The following is a 6,000-nucleotide window of genomic DNA, read 5'->3' as shown; positions in this document are numbered from 1 at the left end:
ACACCACCACCATATGAGTGTCACTGCAGTGCTGAGACTGATCCACCACCCAAATAATACCTGCTCTGTGGTGGTCCTGGGAGAGTCCTGACCATTGAAAAACAGGGTGAAAGCAGGCTAAAAAAGTATGTAAAGTAACAGATGGACTACAGTCAGTAATTGTAGAACTACAAAGTGCTTTTATGTTACTGCTGATCAGTGTATAAGAGTATGGTGTAATTTTTTTCCTTTAAATTTACTTAGTACTGTATACTGGGCAAAGTCACACTTGCCATTTTTGCCAAGAACCCAGACAAACATGTAAGAAACTGCAGTCCTCATTCTGGAAGAAGCCAGCCTTAATACATCTACCATAAAGCTAAGAAAGCATTTAATAGTTAGAGCAGAATGTCATGTCAAGGCAAATATGGTGGTGGTAGTGGGATGGTGGGGGATTCTTTGCGAAATTAATTAATATATTTTCTTTTTCTTATTTTAACAGGTGAATGCAGTCATTCCAGGTCATATTTAAGGACACTGATAATCTAAAGAAGCCATGGCTAGATTTTCAAAACCTTGTTTTCTTTTTAAAATATTTTAATATTTGATTGTTATATCAAAATGCTAAGTTTGGACAACCATTTGACTGTACTGATTAAATCTTTTGTCACAGTTTTAGCTAACCCAATCACTTTTCTTCCATTTGATTAATTGTATGTTATTGTTCGTGTTTTCTTCATGAACAACTTAATGTGTCTTTTCCATTCTTTTTACTCTGTTTTTGCCCCTCTTGAAGCCCCTGCTATTCAGGTGCAAAACTGATTCTTGTTGAATATTCTTTGAATAAAGCTGAACAAGATTACAACAATTTTATTGTTTACTTGAACAAAATGATTTCCTGCACATTACATCATTTATTTATGTAAATATGTAATCATTTTAGTCAGGTAAACATTAGCAAGGCACTATTTGGTTGAGAATATTATCAAGATAATTTAAACAGTATGTAATAGCAAACTTACAGCTTACAGGTACAGCTGCCTGGTATGTACATTCAATAATTTATTTATAAGGTTTACAACACTTAAAAGACTTTTTAACACTGGGGATGCTGGGCGATAGTTCTTTCCAGGTGTTATAATCTCCTTTTTTAGCATACATGTCTTAAGGTGTGCAACTGTATACAGGGTTGTCATTGGCACTGTAAAATTATTATCTGAATTCAGTGGCAATTCTATATGGGCACTGTTCCAAACACAACTCATCAATGATGTCAAAAATGCACACATGCCGCTCAGGTGGCACATCGGTAAAAACACGGGCTGGAACCAGACCTGGATCTCGAATACACCGTATCGAATTGCCGGCCAAGGCTGAGTGGCCACATGAACAACGATTTGCCTGTTGTTCAGATGGGCGGGACTAAGCCGGATGGGGTCTCTCTCTCATGACTGGTGCAATTACGACTGCTGGCTGATTGATGGTGCCTGCACACAGATGAGAAAAAGGTGCTTTTAGGGTGTGTCTCTCTGTACACAATGCTGAGCTGCACTGCATTCGTCAAAGTGTAAGTGATAAAATGCATACGGCATGCTGCCCAGGTGTCGGAGGGGGCGTGGGTCAGCTTCGTTCTCCTCAATCAGAGCAGCGATTGGCATTGGTGGAGAGGAAGCATGTTGCAATCGGGCAATTGGACACACTAAAAAGAGAGAAAAAGGGGGGGGGGAATGCATAAATAATTGTTTTTTTAATGCACACATTAGTATAAAGCAGAAGTGAAGAACAAACATCACCAATTTTGCATTTGATCTTACACATCTGGTATATTACCTTGCTATAGAGCATCACATTACAAATCCAACGATGTCAAGCAGTATCTGATCATTGTGGGTTGCAGCTGTAATAACACATCAAAATCAAAATTTCAGAGCAGGGGAAGCCAATGCTTTTAGTGCCTTAACCTACAGCCAAAATAACACTCTGTAACAATGCAACACACACTCAGCAATGATGTTCATAGCTTGAAAAGAATGTACAACAATCATTCATCTGGGCAAACTTCTGACCATCAATCTGTGGATACATTAATTGCCTTTTTTTATTTTTTATTTTTTGAAAGTGAGATGACTATATGTGCACAAGTCAAACTGACTTGATTACACCAAGGCTTGCTCACCAAAGACTGCTAGGAGAAGGCCTTTACTTTACTGCTGGCCTTAACAGGGCCAAGAAGATTTTTGGAATGTTATCATACGTAATGACATTGCAACAATATTAGTTATGAAAAAACAGTACAGTAAGCAGTTTTTTATTTTATCTTATCAGGCCTCTCTTGTTTTAGTCAGGTTTTTTTTTTTTTTTCTGATGAACGAAGCACACAGACCAAACTGTAAGTCATACAAATGTGACTCCCACCCACGACCTGGCTACTCAGGCACTCGAGTTCAGTTGGTTTGAGGAAATTTGCAACATTTGTAATTGTAATGCTGTTAAAAATAATGTTGTAACCAGGGGCATGCTATTGCTGCTTACCTGCAGGCTGCTGATGTCCATCCCTGTGATAGATCATCCAGGTCAGTGCAAGGCAACCTTAATTGTCCTACAATATCATTTACAGGCTCTATTCAGGCTTTTTTAATGCCGGAATAGAATAGCGCTTAGAGTGCTTGCTTTGGGTCTGGGCGACCCAGGTTTGAGTCTGCCCTGTGGTCAACCTTTTATAAGGGACAGTGGTAGCCTAGTGGGTAGAGCTTTAGGCTATCAACTGAAAGGTTGAGAGATTGATTCCCAGCTCTACCATGCAGCCACTGTTGGGCCCTAGAGCAAGGCCCTTAACCCTCTCTGCTCCAGGGGCGCCGTACGATGGCTGACACTCCGCTCTGAACCCAGCTTCCAAACAAGCTAGGATATGCAAAGAAAGAATTTCATTGAACTGTACACCTGTATATGTATAAATGACAAATAAAGGCTTTCTATCTCTGTACGATGAAAGTGCTGCGGCACTGATCTAGTTTGCACTCATCTGATACAACACGATATCTAGATGCCGCCTGGTCCACCGGTTAAACAGCCACCACACAGTCAAATCACGACCAAACAGTCGTCTTGAAGGCAGGATATGTTGCTCAAAAATCTCACTGTACACTTTTGCCATCACAGAAGTGTAAATTACCTTTACCAAGGGCACTGACACAGCCCCATATCATGAGTGCTCCTGGCTTTTGTACTTGTTGTGGCATTTTATTCCTGTACTGGCAATGTATTTCATGCCGAATACTTCTGCCTCACATGCTTCATACCATTGTTACAGGGCAGATGCACGACAGCAGTGGCGTAACTACCGGTGCACTGGGGCCCATGGCAGGGGGGGGCCACCATGACATAAACTCACTGCCCCCCATTGGCTATACTCGCCAGATCGTTAATATTATATTACAATATTGTAGCGGCGATATGTGAGTGACATTCAGCTCAGCCAATCAGAATGCAGCACCCGATTTATACATGTGCGTTCGAATGTACTGCAGTTAGTTTTGTATATGAGACTTGCAGTATGGCCCCAGCACAAGTTCGGGTGCTGGAGTCTAAAGTGTTGTAACGCTCATTGAAGTCCTGACTAAACAGTTAAAGTGAACTCTACCTTGTCATGTGCCTTTATTCCCACACCTCCACCACCGCACGCTGCAAAAGACCCGTAACATCCCCACCAGATGAGCAGCACTCGCAGCGGCTAGGTGAGCCGACCCTCTACAGTAGCAAGTAGCTAATGCTAGCGGTAAACTGCGGCGATAACGAAAGTAAAAACATGACAATATTTTTGTTAAGTAAAATATTAAAATAACTAAGTCAATTAAATATCAGAATACATTTAATCAAAATATACAATGAGTCCACAGCAATCTGTGTAACCTGCTTAACGTTAGAAGACATATATGTTTGTGTGTGTGCCCAAATTTTTTGCACTGGGGCCCATGAGCTCCTAGTTACGCCACTGCATGACAATCCTGTAGGTGGCCACTTTGGTGTAGAACACACTCTCTAGACTAAAGACAAGGTAATACTGGTATCAAATGAGAGATAATTTCATGTATCATCTGCGATGCTCAAGCCTAACCACAGTCAGGCTCTAGATCCCTTGGGACAGGCTTTATGAGACTTTATGAGTCTCTTTACTTTAATTTGTGTATGTGTGTGGCACACCTCAATAATGCCCATTACAACTCTTGTGCTTAGATGAAGCTATTTTGATGTGTTCTTTTGTTCTTTTAAACACTTGTCAGATGTTTGGGTATTATTCATCTTTCTTGCACGAGGCAAAAAATTTAATATTGAAGAAATGCAAATCTTACTGACATAAGATAATGAAAAAATATAAAATAATGAAGCATGCACACAAGGAAGTTGCAGTCTATTACTAAAATCTTTCTGCTTTGAATATTTTTGTTAATTTGAATAAAGCTCATGGCTAAAACCAACCGAAAATTTATACATGCATTTTTCCCTACAGCTAAAACCCGACTTTATGCTTTTTAAAGTGTATGCAGACAATCAAGTACAAATATTTTACATTAATCAGTGTATTTAATATGACTTGCATACTATGTAAACATTACATGAAAATTTAATTAAATAAAAAAGGTATGTAATAAAATGATTGTAATTTAAATAAAAGTAGACCTTACTATAATTTTATGTTTTCATTTATCAGGGAAATGCACATTATTAGTTAATTATTAAGATGTTTGACTACCTCAGTCCAAAGTTTATAACATACCAACTATAAAAAATGGCGATGAAGGGGGGATGATTTTGGCTTGTTTTCCAGCCACGTGACCTGGAAAAACTCATTGAGTCATTGAACCAATGACATTATCTGTCCAGCAGCTTCAGCTGGTCTGAAATTTTGTCAGTCAGTCAATGCATTTTCCACAAAAATTTGCTGTGTAAACATCCCAGTTTTTCTTTCTCAGTTAATATTTTAAGTAAATATGATTCATATGTTTTACAATTTTTTAATATTAAAGGCAGCAATATTAGCAAAATAAATATCTCATAGCAAAATACAAAGGTGGTGTCTGATATTGCTACACACCATACTAAAAATATCAGGGGAGCTGAAGTTTGAAAGTGCTTACAAAGATCACAGACAGTTGATGAGGTAGAAACATTGTTACAGACAGCAGCTTAGGTAATGTCTTGAGAGGACAGTGTTGTTTACATTTCGTAAAACAATAAAATAATTCATCCTAAGTCTTTTTTAAACTGATATGCTGCACCATACATTTTCAATAGAAGACAGATCTGAACTGCAGACAGGCCAGTCAAGCACACGTATTGTGTCTACAAAGCAACTCTGTTGTAGTGCGTACAAAACAAAGTCTTGCTAAAATAATCATGAACTTTTCAGGAAAAGCAATGCCTTGATGGCAGAATGTGTCTCTCTAAAATGTAGTGTTACAGTTCACCCATGCCATGGGCACTGATGCACTTCCATACTAAATTAGCTGTCGTCTTTTGCACCTTTTACTGTTAAGAGTCTAGAAGGTACTTTGGCAAAGAGAACTCAATGTCTGTTTTGAACCGTGAAATCATCTGACCACTGTTTCTACTGTCTTTGTGACAATCTGAGATGACCTCAGGTCCAGAGAATTCGAAGGCATTTTTGGCTTTCTCTTTGTGTAACAGTTTTAGATTGTAGTTCTTAATGCAGTAGACTGTATTAAGAGACATTGGTTTTCTGAAGCACTCTGAGAGCTAAAAGGACACTTATATTGAAGAGGGGTGTGTTTCCCAAAACGTTCGTAATGCTAAGTACTTCGTAACCTCGTACTTCTTAAATTTACGAGTGTTTCCCGAAAGTATAATTTAACTTTGACTACAAAAATATGCAATGTTGTATTTCAATGTTTACATTATTTTATTAAAGTACATGAGTACATTTAAATGTAATAAATTAATTGCTTGTTCAGAGGGCAGTATAACTGGCAAAGAAATAGATGGCATTGGTTAGCTGAAACTCTG

General features: G+C 38.6%; 1 long non-coding RNA gene across 1 annotated transcript; it reads right to left on the bottom strand.

The window, feature by feature from the left end:
• Positions 1-813: 813 nt before the first annotated feature.
• On the bottom strand, positions 814-1,868 carry LOC134328304 (uncharacterized). The gene is made up of 3 exons (XR_010014731.1): positions 1,810-1,868; positions 1,567-1,678; positions 814-1,466 (listed from the first exon to the last, which is right to left on the bottom strand). It is a non-coding gene; the product is annotated as an uncharacterized LOC134328304 (long non-coding RNA).
• Between the last annotated feature and the right edge of the window lie 4,132 nt (positions 1,869-6,000).

This window comes from Trichomycterus rosablanca, chromosome 15, assembly GCF_030014385.1.
Source record: "Trichomycterus rosablanca isolate fTriRos1 chromosome 15, fTriRos1.hap1, whole genome shotgun sequence".
In the NCBI taxonomy this organism is placed as follows: Eukaryota; Metazoa; Chordata; class Actinopteri; order Siluriformes; family Trichomycteridae; genus Trichomycterus; species Trichomycterus rosablanca.
Note: the sequence above shows the minus strand (reverse complement) of the source record. Positions and strands in the feature narration are given on the sequence as shown.